Genomic DNA, 14,003 nt, shown 5'->3' on the forward strand with positions numbered 1-14,003 from the left:
AGTAATTGAAATGATCGTCGCCTATCCGACCCGTTTAGTCTGGGCCTTTACGTGTGTTAGGGGCCCCGCAATCATATTTAAGCGTCTGCCATTTTTGCAGTTCTCACGTCCCTCGGGGTTCGGGCAAGCTAGCGGGCACGGAGAGAGTAACTAAATATCAGTGCGTCATATTTTAACCGAACAACGCGGAAACCTCCTCCACCTACGGGGGCGATCCGCGGTGCCGAAAGCGCGCGATATATGACGTCTTTGGTCCTGGGCTTACTACTGGTCAGAGCCGCTAAAAGCATCTTTTTTGTCGAAATACAGAATATAAGTGGCGCGAACCGTTTTAATTATTTATAAAAGTAGTTTTTGTTGACTATTTTAGATCATAAAAGAAACAAACGCAGTTTAGAAAGTACGGAAACAAGAAATGACCCGTCGACATACCCGCCACCAAGCGGTGGAAACGGTGGCGCATACTAGAAAGGTGTAGTGGGATCAGGCGCCAACGAGGGGCGAGCGTAGGAAGGTCCCGGATGTACGCGGCGTCGCTGCGGTCGTATCGACTGGAGGATCTGACCGGTTCCGAGCGTTCCCAAGGCCTTCGGCGAGCAGCTTCGGCTTGCGGTTTAGCCTTTTGGCGGAATGGCAGCGCGAAGTGGCTCCCGTTCTGAACTGATATTTACCCCGCGTTTGCTGTCGTTTCTGGCCAGTGAAGTGTCATGCCGAATTAGTGTTTAATCGCGCAGCAAATGCAATGCGAGCCGCCCTGGCTGCCCGCTTCATACAGCCTATCCTGCCCATGCTTTAGTGGCGCCCTCTCGAGCCGTCGACACGGAGTACGGCAGCCGTGGGCGCTCGCTGAGCTCACTACCCCTCCTCTAGTTCATGGCCACTCAAGCGGCCAAAGACGTCATGAAGGAGATTATTTTTTGCTCGTTTTTTGTAATTTTAATTTGCCTATAACTTTTAAAATAAAGTGAAATTCGAGAAAACGCAACTTTCAGTAGGTTACTACGTTCAATGCGTTCAGGTTCGGTGCAAATTAAAAGCCAGTAAAAAAGTCCTTGCAAGGCCCTTTCAAGTGGATGTGGTAACCACGCAACAAGCACCGCTGTAAGTCGATTATATGAGACGTCGTGAGAGGACCTGTATATATATATTGAGTCGAAATTTAAAAAAAAAAAAAAAAATTATCGCATATCGGTAGAGTAAAAGAAAAACGAAACGCTGCCCTATTGGAAAAACCAGCATGAAAATCAAACTGGTCAAGCTGGTAATTAAGGTGGTCAAGCTGGTAATCAAGGTGGTCAAACTGGTCAATGTGGTAATTAAACTGGTTTAGCTGGCAATCAAGCTGGTTTAAGCTGGGCAAGCTGGAATTTAAGCTGGTCAGTCTGGTCTAAGTAAAAACCAGCATGGTCTCACTCGAATCTGGTTTTAGATTCAATCTGGTGTAGCTGGGAGCCAGTCTGGTCTTAACTGGTCAAACTGGTTTTCCATGGAGCCAATGTGGTCAAGCTGGGAGACGAGCTGGTCATGCTGGGAGACAAGCTGGTGAATCTGGTCGAAATAATAATCGTGGTGGTCAAGCTGGTCATGCTGGGAGCGCGCACGCCAAGGTCGGCTAGAGATAGCCGAACTGGCATTGCTGGGAGCGCGCGCGACAAGGTCGGCTGCTGGAACGAGGCCACGTCCTGTTCTTTGTCCTCTCGTTTTTGGTAGACCACCGGGCGCGTCAGGCGCGCTGCAAGCTACCTTTGTGTGCGAGAAAAGAGAGAGAGAGAGAGAGAGTGGTAGAAACGGAGAATCGAAGACGCGTTTGGATAGCTTGGGCAGAGGGCAGATCGAAGGGACGGCTGTGTGCGCGTTGTTTGGAGACTAGTTGAACGACGGTGCAAGCGAAGCGGGTTTTGAGAAGACAGCGAGCGGCAGTCCGTTCAGTGCGGGAAGATGTCAGACGTCCCGACTGCGGCGTCGCTTCGTGTCTTCGAACGTGTGTGTGCCCCAGAATGACGGCGGTGCCGAGGAGTATCGCCAATGCCATCCAAGCCACACGGATTTCCTCGCCTCTGCCGACCACGCAAGTTGCCGCTTCGCCCCCATCGCTGGCGGGACCCAGGTTCGCTTCTCTCGTCCGTGTAGTATTTTCGTCTGCTATTGCCTGTTTTTGGCCTGTGTCTAGTATTTTTTTCGTGTTGAGAGATAAGCAATCTGGTTTTATTAACATTGTAGACAATTTGCACCGAGAATCTGTGCGTCGGTTAGTACTGTGTCAGCGCCGAGGATGTGTAGCATTTGAGTTCATGTGAGGCTGCCGCAAGTACGAAAATAATAAATTGGATGCCGAGTTGGCTTTTCTGACGAGCTTGGCTTTTTTATTCTGTGTATTAATTTAAACAGGTTAAACTGGTTGGGAAGTTCACCAGCATGACCAGTTTAACAGCATGACCAGCATGCCAAACTGGGCATGCTGGGGCAATAACCCAGCTTGAAGCTGGGACCAGATCAACCATCATGACCAGTATGACCAGATCAACCAGCATGACCAGCATGCCAAGCTGGGCATGCTGGGGCAATAACCCAGCTTGAAGCTGGGACCAGCTTAAGCTGGTTTTTTCAATAGGGTGTGCCTGCCAGGGATCGAACCTGGGACCTTCCGCGTGTTAGGCGGATGTGATAACCACTACACAACAAGCACCACGGAGATGCCTTCCGATATATCATCGCTGAGACGTTCGAGATGTGTTTTTCTTGTTTTTTCTTGTTTTTTTTTTTTTTATTCAATGGGGGCGGGAAGGTAATTTTGGTTTAACAAACTAAAGATTTTTAGAAAGGAACCGCCCACCTATGTCTACCAGAGAGTGAGCTTGGGTCCTTCCACAGGTTTATTACGTAAAGATAATTGAACACTTCAATTCTCTGCACCAGAATAACGTTGAGATAGGAATGGTAGAGATTTCGTAATAAATAAATATATAAATAAAAATAAAGACCAAATGCAAGCCCTGCCAGGAATTAATTCGTGCATCTTCTTTCTGTTAGACGGAATGATAACCATTACGTTTCTAGACTCATTAAAACAGGTCATTGCATTAAAAAGCTATCCTTGCCCTCTCCAAAATTTTTCGGGATTCCTATAGCGGATTTTTCTGTTTCCGAGTTCGGCACGCTGTGTGCGACGGAGGTGCCTCTACACATCCGAACCAGGTGCGCGCATGGACCGATGGATGAACGCACACGGGCGAACTGGTTTAATCGGGCGGCCGTTCGCGCCACCTATAGCCATTGAATCCTCTTTGAAGTAGCGCCCTCTCTCGTCGAACCCCGCTAACAAATGGGACGCCCGTAGGAGGGCCTCCAAGTTGGCAAGCGACTACCGGCCTGGTAGCATCCCCACCACTCCCAACACTGCCGCCTTCGTCTTCCACCAGGTCCGGATTAAAAAAACAAAAAACAAAACCACTCGCTGACCACACCTTATGGGACAGGAAGCTAGCTCTCTCTCGACGTCTAGGGCGAACAGCTCGGCCCCCGTGCTGCGTGGGTGAGGTTCTACATCGCGTTCACCGCTAAGCTGACAGCGCGGTTCAAGCTAAGCTGCTCGGGGGACCAGTCGTGTATCTATTTTTCACCGCGTGATCACACTCCCAGCCGTAGATGCGGAGTCACGTAAAGAAAGGGAGGCCGCTGATTGGTCCAACGAGCCCGGAGCTTCCACCGCACTGCCAGCTTAGGAACCAACTCAGCAGAGCGTGGCGTGCTGGAATGCTGAAGACCCCAGCCGCGTGGGGGCCGTTCCTCGGGGGGGACCACAGGAGAAACGCCGGGGACGGACCGCTCGGAGAGAAAGCCGGTTACCCCCCTGGCATGACGGATTCGAGATCTGTCCGAACACGCGCGCGCCCGTCTCTGAACCCCCGTCCGCGCGATGCCTGGTCCGATCCAACCTCGGCCCACATCCGTCTTGAGCGAAATCGAGATACAAATACGTAAACAAAAAGGGATGAACGCACGCGCACACACAGACAGACACACACACTCACACACACACATGAAAAAATCTCATCTATACATTTGTATTCGAAACATCAGCAGAGATAACCAAATTACAGAGAACATGTGGGCCAGCTGGTGAGCTTTCATCATCTTTGAATACCCGAGACCGGGAACAAAAAGGGGGACGGCTTGTACACACAGGTCACAAACTCGACTGCGAGGTTTATTTGCGCTTCCTGTTTAAAGGGACATTGACAGGGTGCTTAAGCTCGCCAAAGGTTTTTGTTTGTACATGACATATGAGAGCCCGACTATCCAGAACACAATTTGCGGCTGGAAATTAATTTTTTTTCCGCCCGAAAACCGCCGATCGAGAACCGGCCAGTTTGAGACGCGCTCACTCTCTTCTCCGTGGTCACGTGCAGTTTTCTATGGTTTAGACACAACCATCAAAGATAATCAATGTCGTGGGTCATCTAAGGCACACACTCCATACTAAAAATAAACAGAAAACATGATACCCCTTTTGTTTGTGGGTTTTAAAATTCTGCAAAAGCGGTAATTGCAAAAAGAAAAAGAAAAAAAAAAGATGCACAGTAATCTGTTTACCGGTAAATTTCGGTTTCGGGCAGCTGCGTTTTTTGACTGTAGAAAAAATATACATGACGCTGTAGCAAAATATTGATTGGGCAGTCTTCTAACACCATAATGAATCACCTGGCACAAAAATATTTTTTTTTTGCATTTTTTTTTTTTTTCGGCGGGTGCCAGGGTTTTTTTAACAGGGCGGACCACAAAAGAACTTCGGACGTACGAAGTCAGTTGTTATCACAACAAGACAGGAAACATGTCCAACGACCCGAAAGTTACTACTTTCGTAGCTTTCCCTCCGTAAATTGAATTGCTTTACAAAGTGGCTCGAATCAAACATGTCATTCTATCGCGTTAAAATCCGTTCGAAATGCCGTCATCCTACCTCGGTCGGCAAAACTTCACACAAGACAGAGTGTACCTACTTCATCCCAGATGTTCGTCTCCAAGTGATAGGGGGCGCCACCCTTTCCCGCACGCTGGGGTGCGTGTCAGCAACGTAAGTTCAGAGAGCGGCCGCAAAATGCAAGAAAAGTGGATTAAAAAAAAAAAAAAGAAGCTACACTGGCTATAGGGGCGCGAGCCACCGTCCGATTCAAAGAGGTTAGTCGTATTCATCCGCCCATAGGGAGGAAAATTGAGTGAAGGGGTCTCAGCTCCTGCATGGAAGCGTCCACGTGAGTTTACAAAATGACAGTATCTGTGACAGTAAAAAAGCAAATGTGTGGAAACGCCTTTTGGTGACAGCGTTGGCGAGTATGACAACTAGGGTGCCCTTCATGTGCGCTTCGCATAGAGTGATGCCAACTGACTATTTCCCTTTCCCACACCCTCTTCCACCGCCATTTTGTTCCACTCATTGTTTCCCCGTGCGCCGGAAAGTGACCTTTGTGTCCATCGGTCCTCCCTCCGAGGGGGAAAATGCTAATCCTCCCTCCGTGGGTTCCACAACGCTGCTCCGAACTTGTGAGATAAGGTGCTTGTTTCCGGGCGAGTTATAGGAACCAAGGATTATCGCCAAGAACCAAAATGGCTGCTGGTTTGTCGGCGAGTGGTATTACAAAGGGTGGCATCACCCTAGCAAAGCACACATGCAGGCTCCCTATAGTGACAACTTTTCTTGGCGATGCAGTGGAAGGTACAGGCCCGCATCCCCTCTCCCATTTTGAGTGTGCGCGGGCTCTCCTCCTCCCCCCCTTTCCGGGGAGAGGGGGAAAGCCCGCGCACACTCAAAAAGGGAGAGGGGACGCGGGCCTGTACCTTCCACTGCATTGCCAAGAAAAGTTTTTCAGCACATTTGCTTTTACTGTGCCGAGCGTGTTGTGAACGTCTGTAACCGTTCAACGCACTGGCACACACACACGCCATCTATCGGGTAGGCCTGGAAGACTTTCACCATTTGTGAGATAAAATCTACGCACTATACGAGAGAAACAGTCGCTTATAACATTGTCAGAAAAAAAAAAAAGGGGGGGGGGGGGGGTTCGAACTTCGTAGGTTATCTTAGCCTTTCGCCCCTCGCTCCTTGTAATCCCCTTCCCCCGCCCTTCAGGCACTCGATTTGATTCGCTAGTTTACATGGTGGCCTCGATTCGGCTTGAAAATCTCAAACCAACCCATGCAAACGGATCGGATCGAACTCGATTCGATGCGCTTGGCTAGCGAATCCAGACGTTTACATGGGACGATTGATAGGCTCACTGGATTCGATGCACTACTGTAGTATACATGTAAACGCAGCCAGAGAAAGCTGATTATAGACTCGCCGCTCGGCTACGTCAAGACAGCGAACCTGACACAACATATAATCTCAAACCAGGGGTTTCCCCAGGAATTGACACTAAGGGGGGGCGGGGGGGGGGGGGGGTGCATCAAGAAGAGAAAGTCATTGCGAAGGAGGTGCCTTCAAGAAAACAAGGGGGGATGTACGCCCCTTACCCCCCCTAGGGGATGTGTAGGGAAATCACTGTCTCAACCCAGCCACCCCATCCCCACTAGATGACTCTAGTCAAGTAATCTTGGCTTTTCTTCCCTCGTAATAAATGCATTCTACCACTATTATGACAGCAACTACTACTACTACTACTACCACTTTAAAGAAATCACAGCACACTCGGCACAGTCAAACGCGAATGTGTGAACCAGCCAAAACCCCCTGCCTGCACTCGTAGTGCATGATTTGCAGACTGGCTCGTCTTTACTTTCATTTTATTTTTCCACCAGGGCATCAAAAATGTCCGCGATGCCAGTTTCCTGAGCTCGCACGTCCGTCACATGCGAAGGTCGAACTAAACAACCTTGACGCGGGGGTAGTTACGTCCTCTATTCAGTCAGACGCCAAACCGTGACAGATGCGAAAATGACCATGGAACCAATATGCAGAGAAGAGCAGACGATATGTATACGAACGAATCTACAGGGTGCCCGCACCGTCGTCTCGAGATGAATTCGAGGTCAATGCTCAACAAGACACAGGATAATCACGCCAGCCAAAACACCAACATTGTATCAGAAGCGTTTTTTTTTTCTTTTACCATTTCTGGTGTTGTAAAACGCAGCATTCTAGAGAAATAGCAGTTTTGCACATTTATCAAACCAAACAGTACATACTTCGGAAAATAAAGTACGCTAGTAACCAAATCCAGAGATAAAAAAAAAAAAGATAAAAAAAAAAGTGAACGTTGATTGCACCATGAAGGACAAGGATTCCAAATAAGCACACGACTCAAAATTTCGAGAAAAAAAAACACCCTTCACGACCTTTTTAATGTGGGTTTTTACCAAGGAAAACCCCAAACGAGAACGAGCGGCTGAACGTGTGGCCGAGCAGATTAGCTCATGTAGCGCGCCACGTACCGCGCGCCACGTACCGACGTGAGTTGGAACTTGGAGCAGATTTCGGGAGGCTACATGGCCCGAGTTCACGTGAACGGGCATCCGACAAAAACAAGGTCGGCAAACTCTGAAGCCACACGTCCCATGTATCGTGCAAAAGACACGATGGTCGCTGTAGACACGCCTGAAGCAATGCTCAAAGCATGTATGTTTCGTACCCTAAATGTTTGCTTCATTCTCTAAACCTCTCTAATAGGGACTTTTAGTGAACCGTTTTTGCACACCCGATACGGTAACGATGGGCCCTCCGGTGCGAGCTGCACGTGTGCGAGTCTTCCGCGGTAGCGCGCGCGCAGTTTGTACCGGAGGGCCTGTCGTACCGTACCGGATGTGCAAAGACGGTTCCCTAAAACTCCTTAGTAGAGAGATTTAGGGAACCGTCTTTGCACATCCGGTACGGTACGACGGGCCCTCCGGTGCGAGCTGCACGTGTGCGAGTCTTCCGCGGTAGCGCGCGCGCAGTTTGTACCGGAGGGCCTGTCGTACCGTACCGGATGTGCAAAGACGGTTCCCTAAAACTCCCTAGTAGAGAGTTTTAGGGAACCGTCTTTGCACACCCGATACGGTACGACGGGCCCTCCGGTGCGAGCTGCACGTGTGCGAATCTTCCGCGGTAGCGCGCGCGCAGTTTGTACCGGAGGGCCTGTCGTACCGTACCGGATGTGCAAAGACGGCTCCCTAAAACTCCCTAGTAGATAGCTTTAGGGAACCGTCTTTGCACACTCGATACGGTACGACGGGCCCTCCGGTACGAGCTGCACGTGTGCGAGTCTTCCGCGGTAGCGCGCGCGCAGTTTGTACCGGAGGGCCTGTCGTACCGTACCGGATGTGCAAAGACGGTTCCCTAAAACTCCTTAGTAGAGAGATTTAGGGAACCGTCTTTGCACATCCGGTACGGTACGACGGGCCCTCCGGTGCGAGCTGCACGTGTGCGAGTCTTCCGCGGTAGCGCGCGCGCAGTTTGTACCGGAGGGCCTGTCGTACCGTACCGGATGTGCAAAGACGGCTCCCTAAAACTCCCTAGTAGAGAGTTTTAGGGAACCGTCTTTGCACACCCGAAACGGTACGACGGGCCCTCCGGTGCGAGCTGCACGTGTGCGAATCTTCCGCGGTAGCGCGCGCGCAGTTTGTACCGGAGGGCCTGTCGTACCGTACCGGATGTGCAAAGACGGCTCCCTAAAACTCCCTAGTAGAGAGTTTTAGGGAACCGTCTTTGCACACCCGATACGGTACGACGGGACCTCCGGTACGAGCTGCACGTGTGCGAGTCTTCCGCGGTAGCGCGCGCGCAGTTTGTACCGGAGGGCCTGTCGTACCGTACCGGATGTGCAAAGACGGTTCCCTAAAACTCCCTAGTAGAGAGTTTTAGGGAACCGTCTTTGCACACCCATACGGTACGACGGGCCCTCCGGTGCGAGCTGCACGTGTGTGAGTCTTCCGCGGTAGCGCACGCGCAGTTTGTACCGGAGGGCCTGTCGTACCGTACCGGATGTGCAAAGACGGCTCCCTAAAACTCCCTAGTAGATAGTTTTAAGGAACCGTCTTTGCACACTCGATACGGTACGACGGGCCCTCCGGTACGAGCTGCACGTGTGCGAGTCTTCCGCGGTAGCGCGCGCGCAGTTTGTACCGGAGGGCCTGTCGTACCGTATTGGATGTGCAAAGACGGTTCCCTAAAACTCCCCAGTAGAGAGTTTTAGGGAACCGTCTTTGCACATCCGGTACGGTACGACGGGCCCTCCGGTACGAACTGCACATGTGCGAGTCTTCCGCGGTAGCAAGCACGCAGTTCGTACCGGAGGGCCCATCGTACATTAACGAATACACAAAAACGGTTCACTAAAACTCCCTAGTGCCTGCAGACTGTCTTTTGTACAATTTATTAGCGGTGCTACCGCGGCCTAACGGTTTGCTGGCAATCTCGACATTGAACCGTATAGGAGCGGACGGTAGCGAAGCGAATCGTTAAAAACGTATTTTTTTTTTTCGTTGAGATAACGATAATTTTATATTTATCCGGCGGCTTTGTGCACGCACCGTATCGTTATCCGGTACCATTATCGGAGAGCTAGAGCGATCTGCCAAAAGTCTCCGGTATCGGAGTTGACTTTACTGCTCCGGCGAAGCGTGAATCGGAGAGTTTTAGTAGATACTTTCTTTTGCTCCGGCAAGGATACCCAATAACGATACGATGTCTGTGTAAAAGGCGTCCGAATGAAGAAAAAATAAATCTCTAAAACTTCCTATATTGCCGCGTGTTTCGAGCAGACAATATTTTCCAGGGAAGAGGGGTTTAGTATATATGGTTCTTGTTGTCACTTGACTAGAACACTCTACTATCAAGTGTTTGCGTTGGGGCAACAGGTGGCTTCGATTTAGCTGGTAGCGGTTTATACATTGAAATGTGTATTCGTAGTGTAAATTAACGTGACAAAACGACTGCTTCGCTGCAACATTCTCTGACAAAAGATATTAATTTTTCCTTAAGAGACACAGTTTTGCTTCATAAACAAAACCTGTTTTTTAGATTTTTTTTTATATTATTCTCAAATTCCTAAAACATCTCTAGCAGATAGCGCTACATCACGTATGGAGAAAACTCACATCGGACGGCCTAAACGCGCATTCCGAATCATTCTCATTAGCGCATAATAGCATTACGGGAGTAGAGAAGTTATCTAGTAATAGAACCGATACCGAATTAAGCGTCGTATAAGCGTGAGACCCTACGCTTTTTACAGGAATACCCAGACTTGGACGTAGTTCAACTACTCTACTCAAGCTACTGTAGTTTAACTACTTTTTCGAGTAACTTGGTAACTTTCAATTACAGCTTGATTTGGGTAATTAGTAGTTTTACTTAACTACGTTTCTCAGGTAACTTCTACTCAAATTACTAACTACTTTCGAAATCTAGTGCTAATTTTGCTCATCACGAAAGTTTGAGCGCAAAAATGAATGAGACGCCGGCAGATGAAGTGGCATTCCCGAACAAGGGGCCCCCTTGTTCGGGAAGGCGTCCTTGGCCCAGGGTGGCGACGAGCAGCCAAAACATAACACCGGCGCGCACGAACGCAGGAAGAGATATAAAAAGCCTTGGTCGGGTATTGGCATAATCCGGTAATGCACAAAGGCGCCGCGTTTCCAGCTGCAACCGTTAAAGGGACAATGAAGGCAATTTCGGATATTTTTTTGGCGATTGAACTGGGTTCCCGGCACGCCTCAGGCCACGTTGCCCAAATTTCAGCCAAAACCGGCGCTTGTGTGCCGCGCAAATCAATTAAACAGTCACGGTAAAAATCGTACCGGGATCGATCAAGGCGACGCCCCGAGCGTAGCGGGAGAAACCAGCAAAAGCGGAGGTCACGTGACCCTGCGGGGCCTGGAAGCGTGACGTCACAAGAGACGTGTCAGTGATTGGTCGAAACGAGACACCTGTCCTCGGTCACGCTTTGGTTCGTGGTTTTTATGAACACTGTTCAAATTCCACTTGAATAACCATGAAAACTATAAATCGAACCGAAAATGATAACTAAACCGTAAATAAAACACCATAATTGTTTTTTTCTTTGCTACACTGCACGCGAAACGGGCAACGAGAAACTATGGGCAAACAAAATATATAAAATAAAGAACACAGCGCGGAGCACGCGGGAGTTTTTTGGTTCTGGTTTCAGATGTCGGTGACGTGTTTACTTTAGGAACACGGCACTCCAGGGATTCTGCAAAGCGGTAGTCATGCCAAATTTGCGCGCTGTTGAAGGATGTTCAAACGGTCGACTGAAGACCCATGATCGTTCGGGCGACGCTAGTTTTCACCTACTCCAAAGCGATGAAGCATTGCGAAGTCTGGTTGAACAGCGTTGTCTTGCCCAGAGGTCTCGGCGATGGCGTCAGAATTTGTTCGCTACATTTTCGGTCAGGAGACTTTGAACAGAACCTTCAGGTTAGTCGGAGTCTGGGCGTAGGTGTGAGGCGAATTACTCTGGGTCGGCGGCAATTCTGGGGCGTCCTCGTAAAGAGGAATTCCAGAGTTCCGTGTCCTTAGGAGCATCTCTCGTTCTGTTGGTGTCAGCTCACTGAACGAAAGCCCGAATTCGCTCGCAAGAGCGGCATTGCCGTCCATGTTGGTCCGACGAAACGACCGCGCCACCGCGCTGCTATAACCCACCACGGTAACCAGAGTCTCGACGCCCTAAATGCTACCGGTACCGACAATTCACATGTGACGTCACTCCTACGTCACCTCCGTTTTCGGAGGCCCAAAAACGAGAAACGCAGATAGTTCAGTTCTTCAGTTCTTTCGTAGGTCAAGAAATACGCGTCACAAATCTTTATAAAAAATTGGGCAGTATGCCAGGTTCCCAACAAGCCTAAAAACACCATTTAAAAAAATGTAATACAATCGCCTTCATTGTCCCTTTAAGGACGGGGACGCTCCCAGCGCTGTTGTTGTTTTCGTGTTATCTGTCTTTAGTGAGTTTTGACTCAGCGGTAAGTTCCACGAAAGGTGCCACTGGAATGACCGTGCAGCTGGGCGCCTGTTCCAACGGTCACCTTGTCGTCAGCGCATACGTCTCTGCAAAGCCGGACTCCCCCACACACAAACCCTGGCACGGATAATCCGTTCATGAGAGCACGTTCCCGCTCCCAGCTGCAACTGTACGAGCGACGATGCTTGTTCACGTAATCCTTCGCGTCCTTCCGAGTCCCGACCTTCCATGCCTGGGAGACCTCCATTTTGCTAAAAATGACTCAGGCGCGTCAGAATATTGTAGTCGCCGGCGAGGATTGCGAGTCACTTTTTGGAGACCCTTTTGTTGGACCCGGCGTCAGCGGCCATCTTCTGTTAAACCAAAACATTTTTTTTTTTTTTTCAGTAGCGTAGCACTAGCACTACAACGAGATGCGCAGTCGTCCGGGTGATCTCATCGTCGTGGCGCGAGACTTGAACCCTTGAAAGTCTGGTGCACTCGCTCAGCGTACTCTCAGAACGTCGTCGGAATAAAGAGGGGCGGGTCATAACAATCTCAACTTGCCGAAGAAAAAAGAAAAAAATAGCAACGTTTGTTATTAAAGATCCTCTACCTGAGACAAACCTCACATGTTTCGTCATAGACACCTAAGATGCCGACACTCGCTTACCCGACCCTGCACAGCCTGTTTCTCAAAATCAACGGTGCCGTTCCATCCAGCGCGTCGGTGGAACGTCTGTTTAGCTTGGCTGGGGACGTCTTTAAAAGGAAAAGGGGAAAACTCTCCTATCCAGAACTTTGAAATTCAATTGCTTCTGCGAGCAAATAAAGTATTTTGGTAAAAAGGCAAGCCATAAATAGACTGCATTTATTTTAGGCTCGCAGGGTGTTTCATTGATCAAAACTGCTGTTTATTTTGCTACCACAAAAATATAAAAAAAGTAACTTCGAAAGTAACTTCAAAGTAACTCGCTACTTTTTACAGTAGTTAGTAGTTTACTCAATCACTATCGCAAATGCGTAATTTCTACTCTACTCCAATTACTTTTGGCGTCGATACTCAGTAACTTAACTACCTTTTTTGAGTAATTTGTACATGTCTGTATGTAGCAGATATCACCCCCCCCCCCTTTCCCTCCTTCATCTTAACTCATTTCTCATCGAATACAAAAAAAAAAAGACGCTGTTCTAAAACTAAATTTACACATATTCATATGAACGAGCCTTAGCCCATCAAATGGCGGTCGCTGTAGGGCTCCCATAGTAGGGAGCTTTAGTAAATCGTTCCGATACCTCAGATAACGATACCCGATAAAGGTACGACGCATGCGCGAAGGCGTCGGCGAAGAGAGGGAGAGAGAGAGAATGAACGTTACTAGAGCATCACGGTCCGGTGTCCGACGATAGTTACCAAGCATCGCGCATCGTTATCGGAGTTACTAGAAGCAGTCCCTAAACTTCTCGATCTGATGTTATGACGTCCAACTTTCGGAAATCCTAAAATAACGATTCGCGCGAACTGCTCAACGACTGCGTCAAGAGTAAACACACCACTCAATTCGTTTCTCAATGTACACTCGCGTTCTCTCTCCCCTCCCTCCCTCTCCTCCCCCCCCCCCCTCCCCCACAACCAAAAAAAGAAAAAAAGAAAGCGATAAAATTGAATCCGGACGACCATCGCAGAGAAACCTGACGTCGGAGCAAGGTTTGCGCATAGTTGATTCGCTACTCGCAACATTTAAATGTGAAAAAGAAACAAAAAAAATATTTTTTTTTTTAGTGGGGGGGGGGGGGGGGGGGGTTGACACACCTGTTTTGAGAAAATAACTAATCAACTCATAGAGGTATCTTACTTCACGAGATGAAGGGGGTAATAATTAGTAAAGGTACGTAAGATGATCATCTGCTTTTTTCTTCTGTATTATACTCCGCGATTCGGTCAAACAGTTTTTAAACCGATGTACTTTCGGTGGTCATAAAAGTTGGGACTTGTTGACCATATTGTTCTTCCGGATAAAGATAAGCCTCGGACGGTTTATTACTTTTGATAATCCGGGT

The 14,003-nt window shown here is 49.0% G+C and overlaps 1 non-coding gene across 1 annotated transcript; it reads right to left on the reverse strand.

Moving 5' to 3' along the window:
* Positions 1-2,613: 2,613 nt before the first annotated feature.
* Positions 2,614-2,686, reverse strand: Trnav-aac. The gene has a single exon. It is a non-coding gene; the product is annotated as a tRNA-Val (tRNA).
* Between the last annotated feature and the right edge of the window lie 11,317 nt (positions 2,687-14,003).

Source organism: Ixodes scapularis, unplaced genomic scaffold, assembly GCF_016920785.2.
Source record: "Ixodes scapularis isolate PalLabHiFi unplaced genomic scaffold, ASM1692078v2 PGA_scaffold13__105_contigs__length_92229423, whole genome shotgun sequence".
NCBI lineage: Eukaryota > Metazoa > Arthropoda > Arachnida > Ixodida > Ixodidae > Ixodes > Ixodes scapularis.